The 26,526-nt window shown below is 38.4% G+C and overlaps 1 pseudogene; it reads right to left on the bottom strand.

Moving 5' to 3' along the window:
* Positions 1 to 379: 379 nt before the first annotated feature.
* On the bottom strand, positions 380 to 7,065 carry LOC130735429 (importin beta-like SAD2; annotated as a pseudogene).
* Positions 7,066 to 26,526: the final 19,461 nt, after the last annotated feature.

Raw genomic sequence — 26,526 nt, 5'->3', positions numbered from 1 at the left:
CTAGTTTTACACTCCACAGTACACCGTCGTCACTCACTCTTGTGTTTCCAGTTTCTCGGAATCGAGGAAGAAGCTAGACAACGCAATTGACACCTGAAGTAGGAGGCAGGTAGAGTTTCATTCATTCCCTTTTGATAATAAGGTTTTGATTTTTTCAGTGTTTTCATGCTTATAACGAGTGAAATGTAAGTGCCTCTTGATAATCGTAGTTAGAGATACCCTAGTTTTTCTCATTTTCGAGAATTTTTGGCATGCTAGTATGACCTTATTCTTATGTAGGTCCACCTTCATTTTCATGGTCTATGGAAAATTGAGAAGAACTTGGGTCATATAGGTAGATCATACTCAGTTATTTTAGGTTAGAGAGTAAAGATGGGTTGCTTCAAATTTTGTCATAAGATGGGTGTCCTTGGTTGTTTAGATACATCGAGTCTCCGAGTCAAATGGTTCAACTAATGACTCACTGATTCAACAATTTACGCAATGTCTTGCCAAGGCCGATATGGGTTTAATAAGCACCGTGCATATAAAATGAATGATCGTGTAAAAGAAAATTACAATTATCTAAATTTAAATCTGACTCTTTTTATTTTGTCATATAACTCGATTTGTGTCAGTATGTAGTGGATTTGAGACGAACTGGGCTTGGGAATGATTATTAGAAATCATAACCTGAGCTGAGCTAATCTTTGATTCTCTCTTTGCTTTTCTCTTGTCTCACTCTCAGCTGCCACTCGATCACACCTTACTATCCTCTCTGAGCTAATCTTTGATTCTAATCTTTGCTTTTCTCTCTTTGCTAGGGAATAAAAAAGACTGCAACTTCCGAAGATGGCTGCAAGTTTTGCTTCCAGATGTTCTCGTGGTATGTGCTTGCTTTTTGTGTTTCATTTTAACAGCCCAATTTCTTCTTTGAAATTGGAACTATGTGTCCAAAACTTGATAATGTATCAATATTTATTGTTCAGTGGAACTTTTAACTTTAAGCTCATTTTTGTACAACTCTCAACTTGAACATAAAGGTCGGGAAGCCTTCTGACTGATTCAAGGATTATGCTAATAGCGTGTAAACAACCAACTGAGACTAGAGCGCCTAGATTATCAGCTTCTGCAGTGTTCATATGTCTCCAAAACACAGCTTCCTATGTGAAAAGTAAAAGGAGACTAAAATGTTATTCTACAAAAAAGTGCCAACTCTTTCAACAAACCACAACTTTCCTGACAGATAGAAAGGGTAAAAATATTACCAAATTTTGGCACAGCCCAAGAACATAAGGTACCATTTCTTCTCCAAACATGTCCAAAATAGTCTCCAAAGTAAACACAAGGTTCTCATTCTCAACCTCATTCATATGTTTGAACAACTCTATAAAAATTCATTTGATTAAAATCATTCAGCAGGTTAAATTATAATTCTAAGGTGACAATAAAGTTTTCACATCTACATACCATCAAGGAGTTGAGGAAGAATAGGACGGATTTCATTCAGATCTGCATCATCACGGAATGAAAAAACTGAGCATAAATATTAATCATATAGAAAAAACTACACAAATACAGTCTCACAAATAGAAATAAAAAGTAAAAGCAACCTTTGCAAGCTTGCTTCAATGAAAGAACCCAAAGCAATAAAAGAAGCAACACGCACAGGAAGTTCAGGATCTTGCATTCTGGATACAACACACAGCAATGCCCTTCGGAAATTGTTCTGATCTGAGAAATTAATATTGGCATATTTTCCTGCAACCCATGCCGCCTGTTTTTCACAGTAGAATAATAAGTCTAATAAAGAAATGACAATTTCTTAATAGTTGAAAAATTCAAATTACCACACATACAATCAGATCAACATATTCAATTGGAAAAATATGCTCTGCTTGGTTAGTATGTAATAGAATTGGTAAACAGAGAAAAAGAAGAAAGAAACTGAATGTCTCATTTCTGACTTGTTAGACGGTACAGTAGAGCTTAATGTTGTATTTATAGAAACCTATAACTTCTCATGGAAGCTAAAGTGTAACTAACTTACAAAAGCTGTTAATTGTGACAACAGAATCAGTTAGTTAGAAAACTATCTAAAGCTAACTGTAAACAGATATGAACTGTATCACTATTATTTCCCCCTTAAACTGAGAGTAGATCAGACTTTGAAACTACTCTGAGATCTGAGTATCTCTGTTTAGATAAAGCCTTAGTAAGAATAATATCTGCAACTTGCTCATGGCTTGGATCATGAGAAGTGTCTTAGCGAAAACCTTCACCCTGACAAAGAAAATATTTCTAATTGAATGTGCTTGGTTCAGGAGTGCAGAACTGGATTGTAACACAAAGAGACAGTGCTTTGATTATCACAGAATATCACGGGAGTAGGGACAGAAATTCGCAGCTCAGTAATTAGGAACTGCATCCAAGTAATTTTAGCAGCAGTAAGAGCAAGACTGTGGTACCCTGCTTCAGAACATGAGCGACCAACAACACTTTGCTTTTTAGACCTCAAGGAAACAAGATTAGGCCCAAAATAAATTCCACAGCCAAAAGTAGAACGTCTATCATCTGGGTAAAATACCCAGTCAGCATCACAAAAGGCAGTCATATGAAGAGGAGTGATAAAAGGAGCTGGCTGTAATAGCAAACCAAAATCAGCAGTGTGCTGAAGATATCTTACCATCCTTTTAACAATCTTCCAAAGAGCTGGCACATGAATTTACAAACTTTGTTTACATTGTAGCTAATTTCTGGGCTACTTACAGTAACATATTGAAGAGCACCCACCACTGATCTATACAAGGAAGGGTCTGAAAAAGATGCACCTCCTGATTTGGACAACTTACAACCCCCTGGCATAGGAGTAGAGATACCTTTGCAGCCTTGCATATCAACTTTGTGCAGTAAATCAGAAATGTATTTTGTTTGAGAAAGAAATAAACACGAGTAGAGTGAGACTTGACTTCAACACCAAGAAAATACTCTAAATCACCAAGATGCTGCTTAAGAGCAAAACTTTGTCCAGTTTAGTAATGTTAGAGCATGTGTATAGTTCGGTTGTTTTATACATAAGTTGGTTTGCCAGCTAACTTAGTTAGTGTGCTCATGTGCTTCTGTTAGAGTCAGTTGTGCTGCACTGCTATGCACGTGATTGCTGTTAGAGTTAGTTATCCTAGATAGCTTCTCCTACAAGCCTAGCTCATGTAACAGTTACCCATTGTAACTCTGATTGATGATGAAATGCAATTTACACTTCAGTTTTTAGATTCATTTTTCTCTTCCTTCTTCTACCTTGGTTCTTAACAAGTAATCAGCTGCTGAATAAAAGGCAGTGAAGACCAAGTGATAATAATATCATCCACATAGATGAGTGTATAAACACAGTAACCACAGTCCTTATAAATGAGCATAGAAGGATCACACTTGCTAGATTTAAATCCAAAAGAAATTAGAGAGTGACTAGTGGGCATGGCAATAAAACCCGAACTCATATGTACCCGCCCTGATATACATGAAATTAGGAAACTACCCTTAAATATAAATATTTAAAATAAATATAAAAAAAGAAATAAATAAGAGTAATGACAAAATATTTACTACTTTTTCCAATTTTATGTGTTTTATTTTTCATGTTGTGAAAAAATTACCTTAAATTATTTTTCAAGTGATTTTTTTGAAAAACAATGGTCCACAAGCCAGCCTGTTTGCCCCGCGACCCATGAAAGCATGGCTGGGCTAGTAAATTAGTAGCCCGCATCAATTTTAGCACAGCCAACTCGGCCCGAAAAATATGTAGGCCTATTGTGGGCCATTCCGAATTTACACCACTACTTACAGCAGACATATTATGGGTCAAGTTCTATACAAGAATTAAAATTAGTTAATACTAATACTCTCCTATTTTGTGACAACTCAAGTGCTATCTCTATTGCTCACAATCCCATCCTTCATGCTCAGACAGTCAGACAAAGCATCTTGAATTGGAATTATATTTTGTAAGAGAAAAGGTTATAAACAGGCAACTCAGTATTCAGCACCTACATGCTGACTTACAGCTAGTTGATACCTTGACAAAGCTTATTCCTAAGGTAAGATTTCATACTCTAACAGTCAAGGTCAATGTTGGTGATTCAAGATTACTCTCCCAACCACCATGAGCTTGAGAGGGGAATATTAGAGTATAGGACATCCGAGTGCTTTGTATTTATATTCTATTGTATTTTGTGTAATTCATTGTAAGCCTTATACATTAATGTTAGTTTTTTATTTAAGTTTGTTATTCACAACTGTCATAATTAGTTATTGACAGTTGTGATAGTTAGTTAGGAGAGGTTAGTTACTATGCAGTTGTAACAAGCTGTTAGGTTAGTTACTATAAGCTCAGGCTATAAATACCATACAATTCAAATTACGGAATTAGTTTATCATTTTCCCTCTTATCATTATCAATCTGTATTGTCATGAACCAATTATCCCAAAAGCTTAAGATGTTGGGTCAAAGGACACATGAATTATATTTCTCAACAGTCCCTCACGCAAGAGCTCACTACAAGTGTGAACAATGCACAGGTTCATCTACCATGTTCTGAGATTCAACTTTTTATTAGAAGAATTGGGGTGGCAAGGATTGAACTCTAGACCGCTTAGTCATAGAGGCTCTAATGCAATGTCATGAACCAATTATCCCAAAAGCTTAAGCTGTTGGGTAAAGGACACATGAATGAATATATTTCTAACGGGTATCAAGCAAAGATAGAAATGGAAACTAGGAGTATACTGCTACGTATTCAGGCCTGATACGTAGATGAAGTAGCGTTCACAGCAAAGTTTAGAAAAGAAAGCAAGAAAATAAGTCAATAGGCACTTTGAGAGGCCTAAACTCTCCAAGGGTCCAATTTCCACTAGTTTCAGCCTAACCTTCTCTACTGAACCTCTTCCCTCATATATCTCTATTCTGTTATAGTGCTTTTCGCACTCACTCATCCCCACTTCCCGTGCAATGCCATAGGGCTTTTGGGTACACGTTTCTCTTTCTTAGACAGGATATGGTGCACCACACCTTTTATCTCTCCTCAGTCCTCACATACACCTTAGTAATAGTAGGCTTCGTTGGGCTCATATTTTCTATCAAGCTTGATACATCTAATATATATGTTCTAGCTTGAGGAGAACTGTTGATTACGGTTGTGCTTATGATCCCTTCCTTTGATACTACTGATACACTTACCATTGATATTTAACTAGGCATGATTTAGGTTTTTTAAATTTGCCAATAACTATTGTTTAGGGATCATATACAGTACCATAAGAAAAAGGGACTACATACAGTCATTGACCTCTAGCATACTGTGAATAATAATAAAAATTGCAAATTTACCATCAAAATCAAGGACTACTTTATGGCTAATGAATTATGAAACTCTTATGGGATATGGATTATAATGTGTACAAGTTTATTGGCGTGTCTCTAGTGATCTAAAGGTTTTCCCGCTAATTATGCAATTATATATTCTCATAAGACATAAGAAACTTGGGAGACACACCACAAAAGCTAGCTGTTGTAATTTGAGAGCCCAAGGCCATATAAACCCAACATTAGAATCTCATACATCCAATGTGGGACTCAAGTCCTATACCTTGCAATTGGGTCCTATTCCTAACATCGCACCACGCATCGCAGCCCCGACGCCTGCACGGGCTGGCTGTGCACTAGTCCCGGGCGCTTCCACACCGCTTGTTTACCCCTGAGACATGGTGGAAGGCTCAAATGCCAATTGATAAGAACTATGGATAGAACCATACTGCAAAGCTAGTTGTTGTAGTTGGAGAGCTCAACGCCTTATAAGCCCCACATTAGAATCTCATAAGAGACTCAAGTCCTATAACTCTAAACTTGGTCCTAAGAAATTCACATGAATATATATAAATACACACACACACACACATACATATATCAGATTTCAAAATCTTATGATTAGATTTACGATTTTACATTTTACAACTTTCATCCACTTTCGCGATTGAAGGTAAAATCCTGATTGGCTATACCGCTAATGCGTTTTGGGAGTTGGCCGCTACACAACGCTATCCGAGATTGACAATGGTAGATAGAGGGAAAGAAGTGAACTAGTATATGAGACATACCTTAGCTCTAAGGTGGCCAACAGGACTGTCAAACTCAGGAAAGACATGTTGCACTAACATGTGCTCAAGTAGCCTGGTCTTCTTCAATTTGTCACAAAGTGTCCCAATAGCACAAAGAGCACCATCTTTCTGTCTATAGGGCTTGTGTTCTACAGAAGCTTCATCATACCTATCATAACAAAAACCTAAATATTGCACCAAATTATTTTCAATCCAACAGTAACCAAGATATTACCTTCTGAAAATTTCGAATATGAATTGAATATGCTTTTGAAGAGTTTCTTCTCCACGTTTTCGGACCAACTCACTCACAAAATTAATAACAGCATCCCTAGGGCTATTGCAAATCATCAATTATGTCTGTAACAAATAACATGAAGCCATAAGCAATCTCAATCAAATTTGTTGAAATATTGTTTCCATGTTTACACAACTATAAGACTTACCATAGCCTTTCCTTGCAAATTCATGTGGATCTTGATCCCAAAGCTTTTGATCATTATCATTAAAGCACATAAGGGGGAAAAGTACTTCAAAAAGGAGGACATCAAGCTGAGGTCGCAGCAGAGTATACAAACTATTCCTTGAAATACTGCTTATGTCAGAAAATTAAGAGAGATATTTATTATGTGGCAAGTGGCAACTATGCTCTAGCAATAAAGCATTCAACATAACAACACATTCTCGATTAAATATGCCCTCACACCAGAAAACAGTAACTTATTCCAGGTAGGTCTGAGTTGAATTTAAAAATGAAATAGATATATCCATGGTAAATTTTACAGTGGAAATGTACAAGCATCAAGCATGGAATTTTTATTTTCTTAGTATCAGTGATAGAAGCATAGCATGTGGACCACATGATCGCTGATGCTTTCCTACCATGTCAAGAACCTATTCCAAATTTAGCTTCTAAAGGGGAACTAACCCTACCATGTCAAGAACCTATTCCAAATTTAGCTTCTAAAGGGGAACTAACAAAGCTTCTTAGCATGAGTGGGCATATGCAACCTTCACTCCATATTCCACGCTCTAGATGTCCAGCCCTGGGCGTGAGGGGGTGTGCTGAGAAGTCCCACATTGACTAGTGATATGGCCAAGATCACCCTTATATATGGGAAGGAAATCCTAAACTCTTGACCTAGCTTTTGGGTTGATTTAGGCCTCCCAAATTCTAATAATTTTCAACCACTTGCTTTTAATATTTTCACATTATTCAAATTCCTTTTGGGAGACCAGAGCCTTGTCAGTTGTTAGGTATATGTTGCAAGTGTTTCGGAATTACTTAGCCAAAATTCTTCATAAATGAGGACTAGATCATATGGCAGAAGCAATATGAGGTCTACTTAAACCAGTCCAATGCATAATCATGGTGCATCACAAGCCTTGCATTTCATAGAGAAACAAGCTATTGCAATATACTATGTTGTGAGACACAGACTAAACTATGGGTTATGCCAACAGAATCCTAGGCATGAATTATTCTTCCAAGTCTCCTGTCCACTTTACTAGATCATCTTTCCCTGTCCAAATCTGAATTTCTTTAGCAAACATCATCAAATAATCATGCAATAAAAATTCCAGTTCGTTCTTCCTTCAACTACCCTAGAATCATTAGATTATATCGTATATCGTATATCATATATCAAACATCAGATAATGTAGCACTTCAGCTGATTCCGGTGCACCTAATTCAACGTTCTAATTGGTGGAGATGAAAATTTTCAAAACTCTAAGGATAGGGCAGATAGTCACAAGTAACTCTAACTTATTAATCTTTCTGCTTTAGAAGTTTTGTTAAAAGTCTCACATTGGCTAGAGATATAGCCAAATAGTCTTTGTAGTAGAACAAACAACATCCCTGAGCTAGCTTCTAGGATAGAGTTAGGTCTAGCTCAAATTCTAAAAAGTTTTCTTTTAGAAAATTCCAGCATATAAGTTTATAAGCATTCAAACATTCAATAACTTTATATGTTCAAAAGTCGAAACAAAACAAAAAACCAATAAAATAAATAAAATTCTTTAGAATATTGAAGATAGGAAACAAAAACTTGAAAACAAGGTGGTATTTGTATAAATAAGAGACAAATCAGGCCCTTAACCTTAATGGCACAAAGCTAAAGTGTGACACAATTCAACGACATGGAATGACACTGCAAATCAATCACTTCACCTGTTGCTTAGATATTGAAGAATCAAGTTGATAACTCTGTCAGGTAAATAGCCCCCAGCACAAATGACATTTAACAGATCTAAGTAGCACTGTAAGATCTTCCCTATGTAATGCTTCTGAAACCGTGTGATTGATTCGACTCTTTCTTCAGAATAATACGCCCGTAAGTCGCCAAAACTGTAACAGAGTAATTTAAACAACAATAGAAATTCAGAATCAATTAGTCACAACACAGCGAAGCTCGCATTGATTAACTAAATTAATTGACACCTCAAACATACCGACTGTAGAGCCTATTTAGAATGTGAATTGTCCACTTCTTAACCTTCAACCAACCCCATGATTTTCTAAGCTCAGGATCCGCAGGCTGCCCTTCTAAGGGTACAGGCCTCTCCAATACATTTAGAAAAAGCATCATCCAAGCATCCAAGATGTTTTCATTATACAACGGCGGTGGAACCCTGAACTGAATAGATTCACTCAACAGTAAAACCAAAACTGCACGTCAAATATACGAATTGAAGGGAGAAAGCATCAAAAAAAATGAGGGAACTGACACCGTAAAAGTGGTCCACTCCTTTCTTTCATTTTTCCCCTATTAACGGACAGGTCCAAACTAAAACTAAAGAACCTAACATTGACACGAAGATTTTTAAATAAATAATTCATTAATTCAGAGTAGGATTGCCATATACTATAAGTTATGAACTTTTCTATGTCTTCATGCAATAAACTTTGACTTCTATTTGACATGAAAGGACATTCACATCAATACAAACTATACTGTGGACAACATGTTCATGAAGATATAAACATCCATCAAAATTCTCTTGTTTGCATATAGACATTAACATTGGGGAAAAGGGACATCCGCCAAGGGACAGGTGAAGATCAAGCAGCATATCTCCATGAGTAAAAAAGGAAAACATGCTCAATCTTTAACAAGGTTTGATATATAATATAATGCATAAAATAAACCCCTTCACCTATGAAATACAAATGAGGTGAGAGAGCGTACATATATGGAGTACCAGAATATTTTACAGATGAGCTTGATTAAATTTTCTTCTTCAAGTGATGGATTAACAATTTGGACAAGCCTGTTAAATCTATCGAGAAGGTAAGGAAAAGTTTCCTCAGCAATATGATTAATTTCTTCCCAGCTCGAATCTTTGTTGAACCTGAGAAAGGAAAATACAATAGTTCATGTAACCAACATCTCTGACAAGAATCAATTGGAATTGCAATCACTAATGAAGGTTCATGTAATCCTTTAATAATCAAGTGTACATTGGACAAGCTCTTGTCAAAGACGACATAAATACATGGAAATAGAAACCTTCAACCATTTTGAAGCCTATTGATATAGGTGAGAAAAAATAGTAATATCCTGACAGAAAGATATGAACAGGGTTTGAACTTTCCTTCTGAAACAAAGTCGCTTATTGTCTTTTTTTTAGACTTTTGGAAACTTTTTTTTTTCCGGATCATAATCTCATTAATTTCTTCAACAGCTCAGAAGATATTATTAATGCATCATTAAAAAAATATTTAGTTTAGTTATTTTTCCATGTTACTTCTCTTTTTATAATAGAAAAAAAAATTGAAAGATATAATAGAAAAATTGAAGACATGCATATTGAACATAATACCTCAATAATGACCTGACTAAAATAGTAAAAATGTATTCATATATACTAAAAAGAAAACCTAGAACAACTTATCTAGTTCAGCAGGGAAAGGTTGTCAACAACATTAGAAGCTAGCAGAAAATATCACCGAAGGGAGAATGTAAATGACGACTCTCATCCACCTAACTTAGAGTCAAATTATTAAGAGAACGTACTACAAGGCACAAGAAAGAACAGAAGCTCTATTTCTTTCAGTTAAAAGAAAATAGATACAAACTTATCGTACGGTCTAGAAAGATTCCGCAGGACAGATAGCAGGACAGATAAGGTTCCATAGACTTGTCCATCCTGTAAGTTATCCACCACCCAGCCACAAATATCAAGAAAATGTACTTGATAATCACAATGTATAATTCTTTTCAAGCATTCATCAAGTTGTACCCTATAATGACAACGCGTGAGAAAGGAATAAAAGTCAATACATTCAGAAAAAAACAGATATATGCAAAAGAAAAATCTGCCACAAAGTCAGAACAGTCACAGATGAACAATTGTACCTCAGCAAAGGAGGAACTTGACTGACAAACTTGAGAATGATACTCCACACAAGATCTTTATCACTCTGCGAGATCTGATGTTCGGCATCTACATCAACCCAGAAAGAAGAATATCATCAACAAACAAAGGAATCCATTATCTAATCCCCACCTCTGATAAAGGGCATATACCAGACTCATGAGATGACCAATTTTTTGTGATCAAGTTCTTGAAATGATGAACCGCCACTTGTCACGCACCCATGTCACATATTTTGCATACAATGATTCGCAACAGCAACACCAGATGCTGAGTTTCATACTTAAGCTGTAAATAAATATATGTACATTAAAAAATTAAAAACTAAATATGTTAGAAAATTCATCAAATTAACACACAACTAACTACATTCAATTAGAATCAATAAATGGACACCGCCAAACAGATAATCAAATTATATTTTGTTAAGCATCATGCGCAAGTGACTTAAGATTCGAAAGTTCATTAATACACATACAATCAAACTTTTATTCATCAAATCAAAGCACTACTACATTCAATACACCAAACATCAAAATTGATACATTTCACGAGTGACATGCTTCGGAAACACTCACACATTTGTGCTGAAGAGGATCGAGTCAACACAAAATGGTAATCAATCAAAAACTTGGATCAGCAATCGAATTTCTAGAAAACATGAAGAGACTAGCACCTGATTCAAGCTCTGATCAGCTGCCTTCAGTTCATGAACATTATGAGTGAGGGCGGCTTGGTGTATAACAGCGAGACATTGAGGATCAACTGAACAGCCATTGGGTACCCCTGAGGTTCGTTGCATAGCTATCTAAGAATAAAAAAAGGGGTAAGTTCAACAAACACGGTAGTACCATCCAGCAGATAAGAGCTACATATCCAACTGGTCTGTACAAATAGACCAAGCATTAATGAAATGAACTAAAAAAGGGTAGTGCATGAGGGATATTAACTATAAAAAATCCCCTCAAGCCAAAAGGACATTGATGGATTTTCATAACTGCGTGATGAAAGTATCCTCTCAGTCAAGTTTCCAGTCCCTAGGGCCATCATACAACAAATCAGCTCTATACATAGAAAGGTAGGACACCATTCCGAAACCCTAAATATGCACACATGGTTTTCATACAAGTCACATAAAACAAAGGAGTGAGTTCAGTAACAATCGCATTCAAGCGATCGAACTTAGGAACGGGCCACCAGTGACCAGTCCCAAATCCATATAGATAAAACAACCAAAGTCACAAGCAAGATAAAACAACAAGTATTTATGTCAATACACAAACAAATCAATCTGATTATGTTCATCCAATGCTTGGAACAGTAAAATGCAACATTGTTGATCAACAGGAAGAAATAGACAGAACTGAATTGCAATCGAACACTGTGTTGTTAAGATCGCTTGCAATCTTAGTCGTAAGATCGCTTGAACTGAGAAATCAACCGGAAGCTGTAGCAAAATTTCAAAAATCTGAGAATAGTTGTATCAATCAACAATAGAAAACGAAAACCTATGGTTCGGATCAATAAGTGTAGGTCACTCCATTGAAGAGTGAAGAAGAGGGAGTGGAAGTAGTGAAGGACTTACCGAACTGCGAGAGACGATGGCGCGCGTGAAAGGGAAGAGGGAAGAGGAGGTTCAGTTTGCGTGTTTGAACTTCGAGAGTCTTCAATGGCTGGTGGCAAAATTAGGAAGGAAACACGCTGTGGGAAAAGGCGCGAACTGAGTATGCTACTATGTCACTTGTCAAACTGTTGTACCTTAAGTTAGTGGCATCTAAAATAATTCAGTTCAACAATAAAGACTCATATACCGATTAGAATTTTGATTGTGTTCTATCAAACTAACTCAACATTCCATTCTTAGGGACGTGAGATTTGAAAGTTGAGTTTTCTGAGCATTGTGCATCATCAATTATGGTCAACTTGCGCACATCTCTATCATCATTATTTGTTTCCACCACTCTTACATTTTTCATCAAAAAAATGAATTGTATGAGATAAAATTAATTGACAAATAAAGTAAAATCTAAAAAATATAGTATTTACCTCGAATAACATGATAATAATTTATAAAATTACTTAATGGGATACCATACTCAAAAAAAAAATTTGAGGGTGCCACTGAATTTATCATTTTATATTCATTCACATTTAAAAAAGTAGTATTTATAACTCAGTTTTTTGTAACAATTTTATTTGGACTTAGTCATTTTAAATTATAAAGTTAAGTAATATATTTCTGTGTTCAGACGTTCAGTAATCAGTAAGAAATTATGTCAAACATTTCTGATAAAAATGGGCCTTGAAATATCTTTGTGAAGCATTTACGGTGGAGGGAACACAATAGAAGAGAGAAAAAAAATTTCTTATAATGAAATATTTTTCCGGGACAGGCTTCCATATGCCACTTCTCTGAAGAGGCATGGGTGCCTCCCCTGTCTTAGCCATTGATTTATAATATTTTAATTGAATGGTCCGGATCAGTTGAGGAAAATAATTATGGCTTGGTCCTATGGACTATTCGAAGTATAATTTTGGTCCTATTACATTTTGTTATTCACGTAAATGGCTGCAAGGTTTCTCTAATCTAGTATAGACCCTTTGAGTTGTAATATCTTGAAACTAGTCCTAACTATATATACACAAAACCAAGCAATTTCAATACTCTCGTTCTCCTACAATACCATGGAAGCTTGCCTTCTCTGAGTCTTTGGATAGCTCTTTTCCCTTCTATAAGATTAGTTTTTGGTTCTCATACATACAACCGGCAGTAAATTCAGCTTACAGAGTTCCATATTTCTCCCTGTTTCGTAGATCTGGTAAACTTAACTTCCATTAAAATCACTACCCCGCAGATCTTGATCTAGCTAGTAAACTTCTTTGTCAAAGGTATTAGCACCGGAATGCAACCAACCGCATTTCTAAGGCGACGCGTTTTGGTGTTCAGTCACGCGTCTCAGATCTGATTCGTGAGCTACGAATCTGGGCCGCGTTTAAAAACTGAACCACGCATATCATATCGGAGTGTCTATAGCGGGGCGGAGAGGTGCTATTCGTTCGGTTGTTTTGGCTATAAGAGGATGGGATGAGGTGTTTGGATTTTAAGGTAAATTGTAGTACCAATAGTATGTTATTTATGTTGAACTAATTCTGGAATTAACTATGGGATCCCCAAAACTATTTCTTGTTAAATTTTTAAAAATCTGGAAAAACTTGGAAAATTTCCAGATTTTCCACGCCGGAGAAAACGAAGTTGTGGTTGTGGCCACGGCGGAGTGCATGCCAGAGAACAATGGACCACATTATTTTCTTGGTCAGCAGAATGGCCCACATATTAGCTCTATGGACCATAAATTGGGACAGGTAAATGCACGACCTCATTCATAATTGCTGAAACTACCAGGCACAAGCTAATGGGGAACAACAAAAACATTTCAAGTCTTGCCACAATTTGAATGGGCCAAGGTAATGCAAGCCCAATACTATGATTGGTAACATGGTCCATTAAATCCTGCAAACGCTCTAAAGGCCTAATATTGCGCCGTTTAATGGAACTCACTGCCCCATTCAGTGTACAAAAATAAATTTGGACCCAAGATACTACAAAAATTAAGATTAATATGGTATCACCAACCCACACATGTAACTTACAACGATGCTTCGCCGCTCAGTTGCACCTAAAGAGTGAAGAGAAGACGCATTGGATAAACAATAAAAATAAAATAGAAGATACATAGCCTTACTGTTTGACGTTACCAAGTAGAGAGAGGAGCAAGCTACCCCTGCTGTTTCACGTGCTATTGTTTATGCAGCTTTATGAATTGAAATGACATGTTTCTTTTCTCTTCACGTGACTGACTTATTGACTGACTTTGCCATTACGACCAAAATAACGTGCCTGACTTGATTCATTGAGTCGGTTCATGTGGGCATTCTTGACTAACCCTTTCGATAGGAGCATGCTTTATGAATATTGGACCAAAAATTCGCAGTCTTTTACTCCCTCACACGTTTCAACACAACTCCGTTTATCAATAACTATTTGGACTTAGTCATTTTAAATTATAAATTTGAGTAATATATTTCTGTGTTGAGACGTTCAGTAAGTAATCAGTAAGAAATTATGTCAAACATTTCTGATAAAAATGGGCCTTGAAATATCTTTGTGAAGCATTTACGGTGGAGGGAACACAATAGAAGAGAGAAAAAAAAAATTCTTATAATGAAATATTTTTCCTTATCAAGAACCTTTTCTCAATATTGTTTCTTATAACCCGTATCTTTTGTTTGAGGATAAATAAAATTCTAATTTGAAGGAGTTGATAACGGTTAAATTTACCTAATTTTCATACTAATTAGAGCATTTATTTATTTTAAAGGTGTGAAATATGTATCAAACTATCCCTCAATAGTTTAGATTTGTAAATACACATATAATTAAGTTTTATAATATCTTAAATATAGTATGAATAATGTTTTAACTTTGAGTTTTGATGTACGAAAGAAATTCATGAAAAATTCAAGGTTGGGGTGAAAGTTGAAGATTGGAGAAGAGTTTATCACTATGTGGTAGTTTCACTGTCTAACGCCCCAATTTCTAAACCGGGGATCACATTAGTAACCCAAACAAATATGAGGACTAACTCATTTTTTTTTCTTTTCCAAAAGGTGATGTTTCGAAAACAAAGGCCCATTATCACCCAAACAATGGCCCGAGAAGTTCCCAGGTAAGCTTGTCGGGCACAATGCCGCATTAAAAGCCCTTCTTGCCTTAGACAGAACAACCCGAGTTCTTCCTTCCAAATGGGGTTTCTCAATCTTATTTTCAAAATCATTTTCACAACTGATTCATTATCCTCAAGTTCAAAAACTCGTCGTTGAAGGTATGAAAAACGGTAGAAAGGGGGGGTTTGAATAACGTTTTCAAGATAAAGCTTCCACCTTAAAGATTTTGACAAATCTTTCGAGAACTTAAGTGCTAAAGATAAGAGATAGAAAAGCACACAAGGATTTTATCCTGGTTCACTTGATAAATCACTCAAGCTACTCCAGTCCACCCGTTAAGGTGATTTCTTCCTTCTTAGAATGAAGGCAATCCACTAATCAGGTAAGAGTTACAACTGCACTTGAAACCTACAAGTGACTAACAATTACACTGACTTAGCTCACACTAAGATTCACTCTCTTAGTCTTCTCTAGGATCCGATCAACCTTGATCTCCTAAAGGAACTAAACAAACTGTTTATCAAAGAATTGTTTACAAGAGATTTGCTTCTAAAAAGCTAATAGTAAACTCAATGAATTTCAGATGAAAGAAAGCTTAGAAGAATTTGAATTTGTCTTGCGCGTATGTGAATGCTTCTAGCCGCTTCTTTCAGTCTTCAGCCTCTTTATATACTCCAAGGATTAGGGTTGAGCGTTGCATGGGAAATGCTACCGTTGGAGGGCAGTTCTGGAAAATCCAGCTTCTGTTGTGTCTGAGACTGTTAGGTAGGTCGTCAGGAAGGTACAGTTGCTTTTGTACTTAGATAGCGACTTGACCTTTAAACCTAGGAGACTTCTGATCAGGGGAAAGCTTCATGTTGGAACTTGTGAAGCCGGTTGATCAGAGTCAGAGGGAAAGCCCAGATCCTCTGACCATTGTTTCTTCTGATTCTGAACTCAGAGGGAAGTACATGGTCTTCAGAGTATCTTGCTTCTGGACATCAGAATTTCACTAATCAGCTTCTGGATCTTCAGAGTCTTCTACACCATCAGAATATCTGAGCCTTCAGTGTTTCTTGGTTATCAGACTTTCTGGATCTTCAGAACTTCTAGTGACTGAGTCCACATCAGAGTTTGTATAACTTCAGAACTTCTGAAGCTTTTCCACTGTTCATACTGAACATGGTGAATGCGAAAGCGTTGCTTGGGTCACTCTTTATACACAGTGCTTCTGATTTGTGTGAGATTGAGTTGAGGTCAGAGCCTGTAAATAGCACACTCAGAAAAACACGTTAGAGTACCACAATTGTTCATATCAAAAGGTTAACTTGTAATCATCAAAACATAGAGTTGTACTACTAGATCAAAACTTGATCTTACAATCTCCCCCTTTTTGATGATGACAAAACTAAGATTTTTGATGAACAATTCTTAAACATTAAACTGAATTCACTCAGAGTTTAGAGATATAGAATAAGACTTATCCTGATGTGAATAGTTTATCTTGCTCATTCTGAATTCAAGTCACTACTTGATTCTGAGCTTAGCTCCCCCTGAATCTAATACTTGATGAAAACATTAGTAAAGTCTAGATTCTGAGCTAAATGATATAAGAGTTCAGAGTGAAAAACTTATGACATAGATGAAAATAGAGTAATCAGAGCGCATAAGTAATCAGAGTCACGGACAAGGTATCAGAGTCTTGGGTATCAGAGTCAAATTAGAATCACTTCAGAGGAAGTGAAATGTATTCCTTGTATTTGCCCAGTGACACATCTATGGTCATAAAGGTGGAACTCTTAAATTCTCCAAAAGAAAAATAAATCACACTAACACATCTTACACATCAAAAACTGGGTTTACTCCCCCTTTTTGTCATAAGCAAAAAGCTTGGGGTGTGAAAAACTTAGCTTGAAGTACAAGGTACTCCCCCTTAGAGAAGGTCTAAGTTTAAAGAAAATTAAAACGATGCATGAATCAGAGTTAGGCGAAATAAATAGAAGAGTTAATGCAAGAGAAGAACGTTTACCACCGGCCAAAGGAGTAAAGAGGAGGGTCAGTTACCAAGAACTTAACCTCGAGAAACTGTAGGAGCATTAACTTTCAGAGAGAAAGTGAAGCCTATATAAAGCGTTGGAGAGAGGGGTAAGCTTCACAACATCATACCAAAGAAAAATGGCATCATACATGATCGCATTAGAGGAGCTGAGAAAGAGAGCCTTTGAGGAGGACTTGTTTCTCAACATTAGGCATCCAGAGGGTACAACAACCATCTCAGAGCTAACACGGACACTGCTGGAGGAGGACCTGCGTCCATAGTTGAAGAGAGACTTGGGGGAATTTCTTGCCTTCGTGGAGGAGGTGCAAGAACTCAGCCAGCTTGAACTAAAGCTGCTGGAAGAAAAAGAGATCTTGGAAAAGAAGCTCAAGACTGCAGAAGAGATTCTGGAGAGGGATGAGCTAAAAGACAGGCTCAACAACATCCAGTATGCACTGGAGCGTCTGGAGAAGGAGAGGAGGGATCCTCCATTCTAGGATTTTAGGAAAAAGAAAGAAAAAAAAAATGTATGATGTAAAAGCGTTTATGATGAATAATAAAAAAAATTTGCAAACATAATGTCAGATATATATATATGCATAGATAATCACAAACGAGCAAAGTAAAGATTAACAAGAAAGAGCCAGAGGTTAACGAAATAAAACACAGGTAAAGAAAAAGAAATCAAAACGAAGAGATCCTAAAGCTAGGGTTTATCAGATCGACGCAGAAGTTCCATCATCATTTGCTTCATTTCAATCAGCAGAGACTCATGAGTGTCAAGACGTTGTTCCACAATGTCGAGTCTGGACGAGTTTGGCTGAGCAGAACTAGAAGGAACATTCTGAGCAGCGTGAGGATCTGGAGTGGAAGCAGAAGCAGCAGGAGTAAAAACTACGGGTGCAAGTGCTTGGCATCTAAGAGCTTCAGCCTCAGCTTCAAGTCGTTCTGTCTCTAATCTGGCTTGTTCAGCTTGAGCTGCTGCTTGACGTGCAACTTCTTCTGCTTGTTCTTTCTTTCTTTTGGCTTCTTCAATAGCTTCAAGTAGCTTATGTCTCTGTTCTTGTTCATGAAGAGCCACCCTTCTAGCAAACCTTTGCTTTGCAGCCTCGATCCTCTGACTTCCCTCTGCATTCAGTAGCTGCATCATAACGGGAACTTGAGCCACTAGCCAAGTGCTCAGATTGTTCCACTCTTCAGCCACATGTTCAGCATTCTCGCTTAGGTCAGTCTGACCTTGCACATTGCGTAGCATCAATGAAGCTTCATGATGGAAAATATTGATGCACTCAGAGAGAGATGTGGGTCGGAGGTGAGTGTAAGGAATTATAGAGAGGTTGGTTTCAGGAGAGGCTGGGTGATTGCTGCTGTGAGCTTCAGAGGCACCTTGTGGAGAGCCAATGTTAAACATTTGAGCATTTGGTTCAGAGGTTCCAAGGTGAGGTTCTGAAGTTTCAACCAGAGGATGGGGTGATCTAACTGAGGAGTGGTTAGACACAGAATGTTCTGGTTCAGGTTCTGGTTGAACAGGCTCTTGTTGGTCAGGGGCAGGGTGAGCTTGTTGAGCCAAAGGGTCTGCCTCATGTAAAGGATTGGCCAAGATAGGTTCATCTGGGTCAACTAGACGTTCAGGTCTAGGGCCAGGATATCTCCTAGGGCTTGGACAAGTAAGATAATATTCTTCTAAGGTAGACACCTTTTCTTTTCTAACTTCCATGAATTTTCGAAGGGATTCAGAGTTGTTGGAAGAAGAAGAGTCAGCAACATTTGTTGGGAAGGATACAGGTGTAAGGGCTGTGGAAGAGTCTGTATCCGTGGTTCTGGGAGCCAGACGTTCTGATGCTCTTGGGACAGAGTGATCAGAGGTTCTGGGTCCAGGTTCTGTTTGGTTAGGCTCTGGTTTCTCAGGGATGATGGGTTCAGAAGTTAATGGGTTGTACTGGATGGTAATGGGAGAGGTTGGTTCATCTGGCCTAGAGGGTTGGTTCTGGAGCAAATTTCAGAGAGGTGCTTCAGTAGGAGAAGGTTGGAAAAATGAAGACCTTGGGGAATGTGGTGGAGAGGTGGTTTGTGCAGCTGGTTGGGACTCAGGAATGGGAGTGAGTGAATTTGAAGATTGTTTGAGCATGGCTGATATGGGGAGTGCATCAAATAAATTCAAATCATCATTAGAAGCAACTGCAGACTTACTTGATTGTGCTGATGATATTGTCACTTTGGCAGGAGTTTCAATCCTTCTAATCACTTCAGCAGCTGGTTCCACCCGAGTAGGCTTCATCACTATTCTGACCTGCTTCTTCTTCTTCTTTGGAGAAGGAGGACCATCCTCATTATCACCATCATCACCATCATCTGGCTTGCTGGTTTCATCATGTTTTCTCTTGGATTGACCAGCCTTCTTCCCTTTGGTCAGAGGGACATCTGATTCCTCAGAAGATTCTTCTAGGATCATCTTCCTCTGAACTTTCTTCTTGATAGGAGAAGGAAACTCTGGAGCTGGCGGCAGTCTGCTGAAGAATTCATCGAGATCAATTTCATAGCCTTGAGCCCTTAGGTCTTCAACATAGCACCTAATGGCTTCAGGATTGTCTGCCTGTGTCCACAGAGGGTAGTCATTCAGAGGCACCCTTCTACTTCTGATTTCAGAAGATGTGTCTTCATGGGCAGGAGCAATCTTCTTCTTGACTAAGCCCATTTTCTTTAGAGAATTCGCAGTGAAGACATCACTGACAATGGTGGTCAGATCCTCTGTGCATCCAGCATTGACCAGATCTTGAATGAGGCCACTCTCAATGAAGAGATCAGACAACAGTCTCCCAAAAGGGATATACTTGATTGCTGACTTGATGGAGACAGTAGTCCTAGACTTCCGGATACACTCCTTCAAGTAGGAGAACAGGAAGTAGGGAAGGCAGATCTTCTTCTTGTCTTGGATGAAGAACAACATCGCCTTCTGGTTGAAGTTGATGTAGTCTGGGGAACTGCCCTTTGGTCTCTGGTTTATGCAGTTGAGCAGAATCTTGTGCCAGATCCTGAGCTTGGGATGAAGGTCCATCACTTTGTAATTAGTCTTGCCCGGTTTGTAATTGGTGTACAGGGCCTTGTTGGTCTCATCCTTCGTCTTGGGTTTCAGCTTCGATTCAGTGAATTGGAAACGATACCCAAGAGCAGTTTCTGCACCCAGCAGATTCACGAAAGACTTCTCTGTAATGATGATCTTCCTTCCAAGAATGTGAGATACCACCTGAGTATCATCGCAGTCGGCGTGCTTCCAGAATTCCTTGATCAGTTTGTCATACACCGGTCCTCGAAGCCTGTTGAAGTAATTTTCCCAACCTTGAGCTTGGACTTCAGGACGAAGATCATACCCATTTGTAGCAAGATTGTCGAGGTCGAATCTCCATTCTGCCAGTACTTGAAGTTCCTCAGGAGCATATACGCAGTGAACGGCACAGCCCCGTTCTGCAATCGGAATAATCTGCTCTTGAGCTTGACCTTGATCTTGATTCGGATTCTCAGGACCCCTTTGACCTGTTGCTAGACCAACTACCATATGAGGGAACTGGGTTGCATCTGCAGTAGCTCTTCTGGTTTGACTCACCATTTTTGGAGCGGTTGAAGGTTTAGGTAGAAGATGAAGATTGAAAGATGAAGAGAGATCGAGAGAGAAATCGAGGGTAAGAGGTTTTGAAATTGCAGAAGAGAGAGAGAGTAAAAACCGAAAGTGAAGGAGATCGTGTGTGTATAGTGGGTTTTGACAAATAACCGTTGTTGATTCAAAAAGCAATTTAAAATCAACGGTTGAAAATTAAAGATAGATAGTATCAGTAAATACACATATCACACACAGGAGAGAAGCACATCTACACGCAACATGACAGACTGTCACACAGGCACAAGGAACTATGCATCAGAAATACTGACACACGTGTTGCTATCTCAGCTTCAGAGTCAGTACCAATGGGTACACACACTCTGATTGAGTTACCTTCTGGACTAGACATCTTCTGATCAAGAAGTATCATAGTCAGAGGTTCTGATCCATCTTCACTCTGGACAAAAGTCCATGTTCAGATTTTTCAGAATAAAATTAAATCTATCCTCTGCTAAGGGCTTTGTAAAGATATCTGCCCATTGATGGTCAGTATCAACAAACTTCAGAAGAAGTACGCCCTTCTGTACATAATCTCTAATAAAGTGATACTTTACCTCAATGTGCTTTGCCCTTGAATGCAAGATAGGATTCTTACTCAATGAGATTGCAGCAGTGTTATCACAATAGATTGGGATATTGCTCTCAAGGATCTGATAATCCTCCAGCTGATGTTTCATCCAAAGCATCTGAGTGCTGCATATTGCTGCTGAGATATATTCTGCCTCTGCAGTTGATAGTGCAATGGTTGATTGCCTCTTGCTTGCCCATGAGACTAGATTGCTTCCCAGAAATTGACAATTTCCAGAAGTACTTTTTCTCTCTGTTCTATCTCCAGCATAATCAGCATCACAATAACCTGAAAGCTTATACTCTGATGTTTTCTTATACATCAAGCCAAGGTTAGTGGTGCCTTTCAGATACCTTAGGATCCTCTTAACAGCAGTTAAGTGGGTTTCCCTTGGATCTGATTGGAAACGAGCACATAAATGAACACTAAATAGTATGTCTGGCCTAGATGCAGTTAAGTATAGAAGAGATCCTATCATACCGCGATAGAGCTTCTGACATACTTTACCACTAGTATCTTCTTTCTCCAGAATGCATGTAGGATGCATTGGAGTCTTGGCTACTGTAGATTCCAGCATATTGAACTTCTTCAGAAGTTCTTTAGTGTACTTGCTCTGATGGATATATGTTCCTTCTGGTGTTTGATCAACTTGTATTCCCAGAAAGTACTTTAATTCTCCCATCATACTCATCTCAAATTCAGCCTGCATCATCTCAGAAAATTCTTTGCATAGAGATTGATTAGCAGAACCAAATATAATATCATCAACATAAATTTGCACAATTAAGATATCATCTTTATAAGTCTTGCAAAAAAGAGTTGTATCTACTTTACCCCTTACAAACTCATTCTCCAGAAGGAATGAGCTGAGTCTCTCATACCATGCTCTGGGAGCTTGCTTCAGACCATAGAGTGACTTCTTCAATTTGAACACATGGTCTGGCTTCTTCTCATCTTCAAAACCTGGGGGTTGATGAACATAGACTTCCTCTGAAATATAACCATTTAGGAAGGCACTCTTCACGTCCATCTGATGTAGAACTATGTTGTGATCCATTGAGAAAGTGATCAACAGTCTGATTGCCTCTAGTCTTGCTACTGGAGCAAATGTTTCAGTGTAGTCTATTCCTTCCTGCTGGCTGTAGCCTTGAGCAACTAGCCTTGCCTTGTTTCTTACTACATCTCCTTTCTCATTCAGCTTGTTTCTGAATACCCATTTTGTTCCAATTACATGGACACTCTCAGGCTTCTTCACTAAGCTCCAAACATCGTTCTTGGAGAATTGATTCAATTCTTCTTCCATGGCCAGAATCCAATCCTTGTCCTGAAGAGCTTCATCTATGGACTTGGGTTTAATTAAGGACACCAATCCTTTCAGACTGAGCAAGGTCTCTTCAGAGGGTCTGAAGGCTGATCTGGTTCTGACTGGTTCGTCTTTGTTGCCCAGAATCAATTCCTTAGGGTGAGCTGCAGTGATTCTGCTCTTCTTCAGAGTTTGTGAGTCAGAGGGACCAACTTCTTCCTCTGGTTCATCTTCCTCTGGCTCAGCTTCCTCCGGAGCTTTGCCTTTGTCAGAAACATTAATGCTTAAATCTGCAAACTTCTCAACTAGCTTTGACTGGTCAGAGTCAAGCTTATCGTCAAATCTAACATGAATAGATTCTTCAATAGTCTTAGCATCAGTATTATAAAATCTAAAACCTTTAGATCTCTCAGAATAACCAAGTAATAGACATTTAGAAGATTTAGCATCAAATTTATGCAATCTATCCTTAGTATTGAGAACATAACAAACACAACCAAAAGGATGAAAATAAGAAATGTTGGGTTTTATGTTCTTCCACAATTCATAGGGAGTCTTATTCAGAATTGGTCTCACAGAGATTCTGTTCTGAATGTAACATGCTGTATTTACTGCCTCTGCCCAAAAGTGCTTAGCCATGCCAGTTTCTTGGAGCATGGTTCTAGCCATCTCCTGAAGAGTTCTGTTCTTCCTCTCAACAACACCATTTTGTTGAGGAGTTCTGGGACAAGAGAAATCATGTGCAATTCCATAGGAATCAAACAGACTCTCAAACTTGTCATTCTCAAACTCTCCACCATGGTCACTTCTGACACGCACAATCCTACAAGCCTTCTCGTTTTGCACTTGGGCAATGAAGGTAGAGAACACAGCATGAGACTCATCCTTGCGGGTTAGAAACTTTACCCATGTCCAGCGGCTATAATCATCAACGATAACCATCCCATATCTCTTGCCACCTATAGACTCAGTTTTCACTGGTCCAAAAGGTCGATATGCAGAAGTTCCAACGGCCTTGAGGTTGAGACAACATTCTTTGCCTTGAAAGGAACTTTTGTGAATTTGCCTTTCTGACATGCTTCACAAAGAGCGTCTGAAGCGAACTTCAGATTGGGTAAGCCCCTGACAAGGTTTAGCTTGCTCAGCTGAGAAATCTTTCTCATACTGGCATGCCCTAACCGTCTATGCCATACCCACTGCTCTTCATTAACAGACAGAAGGCACTTCACATTCTGAGCCTCCAACTCAGATAATCTGATCTTATAAATGTTGTTCTTCCTCTTGCTGTTAAACAGAACAGAGCCATCGATTTGACTTACAGCCCGACAGGACTTTTGATTGAATATAACATCATAACCCTTGTCAGCTAATTGACTTATAGACAATAAGTTATGTGTTAAGCCGTCTACCAATAACACATTATCAATGCATGGACTACTATCTACACAAATAGTACCAGTACCAACAATTTTACCCTTTTCATTTCCTCCAAAGCCAACTTCGCCTCCAGGCTTAAGTTTTAGCTCTTGGAACATACGCCTTTCTCCCGTCATGTGACGCGAGCATCCACTGTCCAGATACCATGATTGGTGTTTCAGTGGAGCTATCAAGGATATCTGCAACATAGATAATCTTGTCCTTAGGTACCCACTTTCTGGGTCCTTTCTTGTTAGTTACCCCAGAGGTTCTGATCACCTTGGGTGTCTCAACATGATATTTTAAAGGAATATTTGCATGATATTTAGACATAGAGAAAGATCCCTTTTTAAGAGGGTTTTTAGCAACTTTAGCAGGTAAAGGATCAGGCAATATGGTACCAGAGGGAACAAAGCATTCATACAAGGATTTAGCTTTAGACACAGAGGGCTCATTTCTAATTGGTTTAGAATAGCCAATGTCATGCATTCCATTTCTGCTTACGCCATAGATCATTGAAGCCATTAAGCTTCTATCCACGCTTTTAGCTAGGAATCTTTGAAAAGACTTTTCATACTTAGACTCATTTCTACAATCAGAGGCATCACAAGCAACAATTTCTTCTAACTTAACAATCTGGTTCTTAAGCACAGAGTTAGAATTGATCAAAGCATGATTATCATTTTTCAAATCAGAAATAATTTTCTCATGTTCAGAAGGAGTCTTGGAAACAGCAGATAAGTCCTTTTTCAGCTTCTTATGCTTAGACAATAAGGAGTTATACTTATCCATGATATCAGACAATGCATGTTTCAGTTCAGAGGTAGAGAAAGAAGCGAATACCTCATTTTCATCATCTGAGTTAGGATCTCCTTCTGATTCTGAGTCAAAGTCAACAGCTCCCTTTGACTCTGCTTCCTTGTCTTTGACAATAGCCATGAGTCCTTGGACTTCACCATCAGAGTCAACATCCTCTGACTCTGATTCATCAAATGTCACCATCAGACTCTTTTTGTCTTGAAGTGCTTCTTTGGCTTCTTGTCCTTCTTCAACTTTGGAAGGAAGAAATCACCTTAACGGGTGGACTGGAGTAGCTTGAGTGATTTATCAAGTGAACCAGGATAAAATCCTTGTGTGCTTTTCTATCTCTTATCTTTAGCACTTAAGTTCTCGAAAGATTTGTCAAAATCTTTAAGGTGGAAGCTTTATACTGAAAACGTTATTCAAACCCCCCCTTTCTACCGTTTTTCATACCTTCAATTGGTATCAGAGCGCAAGTTCTGATTACCACACCTAACAGTGTTCAGTGATCCGGGCCGGTGTGAAAAACAATGGCTGCTACCACCAGTGAAACTCAAAGAGATGGTTACAATGCAAAGCCTCCTATGTTCGACGGTCAAAGGTTCGAATATTGGAAAGATAGACTGGAAAGTTTCTTTCTGAGTTTCGATGCAGATCTCTGGGATATTATTGTGGATGGCTACGAGCGTCTAGTTGATGCAGATGGCAAGAAGATCCCAAGGTCAGAGATGACTGCAGATCAAAAGAAGCTGTACTCACAACATCACAAAGCAAGAGCAATTCTTCTAAGTGCTATTTCCTATGAAGAGTACCAGAAGATTACAGATCGTGAGTTTGCGAAAGGCATTTTCGAATCTCTGAAGATGTCTCATGAAGGAAACAAGAAAGTCAAAGAATCAAAGGCATTGTCTTTGATCCAAAAGTATGAATCCTTCATCATGGAGCCAAATGAGTCCATTGAAGAAATGTTCTCCAGATTTCAGTTGCTTGTAGCTGGCATACGACCTCTCAACAAGAGCTACACAAGTCCATTGAAGAAATGTTCTCCAGATTTATCCTGGTTCACTTGATAAATCACTCAAGCTACTCCAGTCCACCCGTTAGGGTTGAGCGTTGCATGGGAAATGCTACCGTTGGAGGGCAGTTCTGGAAAATCCAGCTTCTGCTATGTCTGAGACTGTTAGGTAGGTCGTCAGGGAGGTACAGTTGCTTTTGTACTTGGATAGCGACTTGACCTTTAAACCTAGGAGACTTCTGATCAGGGGAATGCTTCATATTGGAACTTGTGAAGCCGGTTGATCAGAGTCAGAGGGAAAGCCCAGATCCTCTGACCATTGTTTCTTCTGATTCTGAACTCAGAGGGAAGTACATGGTCTTCAGAGTATCTTGCTTCTGGACATCAGAATTTCACTAATCAGCTTCTGGATCTTCAGAGTCTTCTACACCATCAGAATATCTGAGCCTTCAATGTTTCTTGGTTATCAGACTTTCTGGATCTTCAGAACTTCTAGTGACTGAGTCCACATCAGAGT

This window comes from Lotus japonicus, chromosome 1 (genome assembly GCF_012489685.1).
Source record: "Lotus japonicus ecotype B-129 chromosome 1, LjGifu_v1.2".
NCBI classification, from domain to species: Eukaryota; Viridiplantae; Streptophyta; class Magnoliopsida; order Fabales; family Fabaceae; genus Lotus; species Lotus japonicus.
This window is presented reverse-complemented; position numbering and strand designations above follow the sequence as displayed.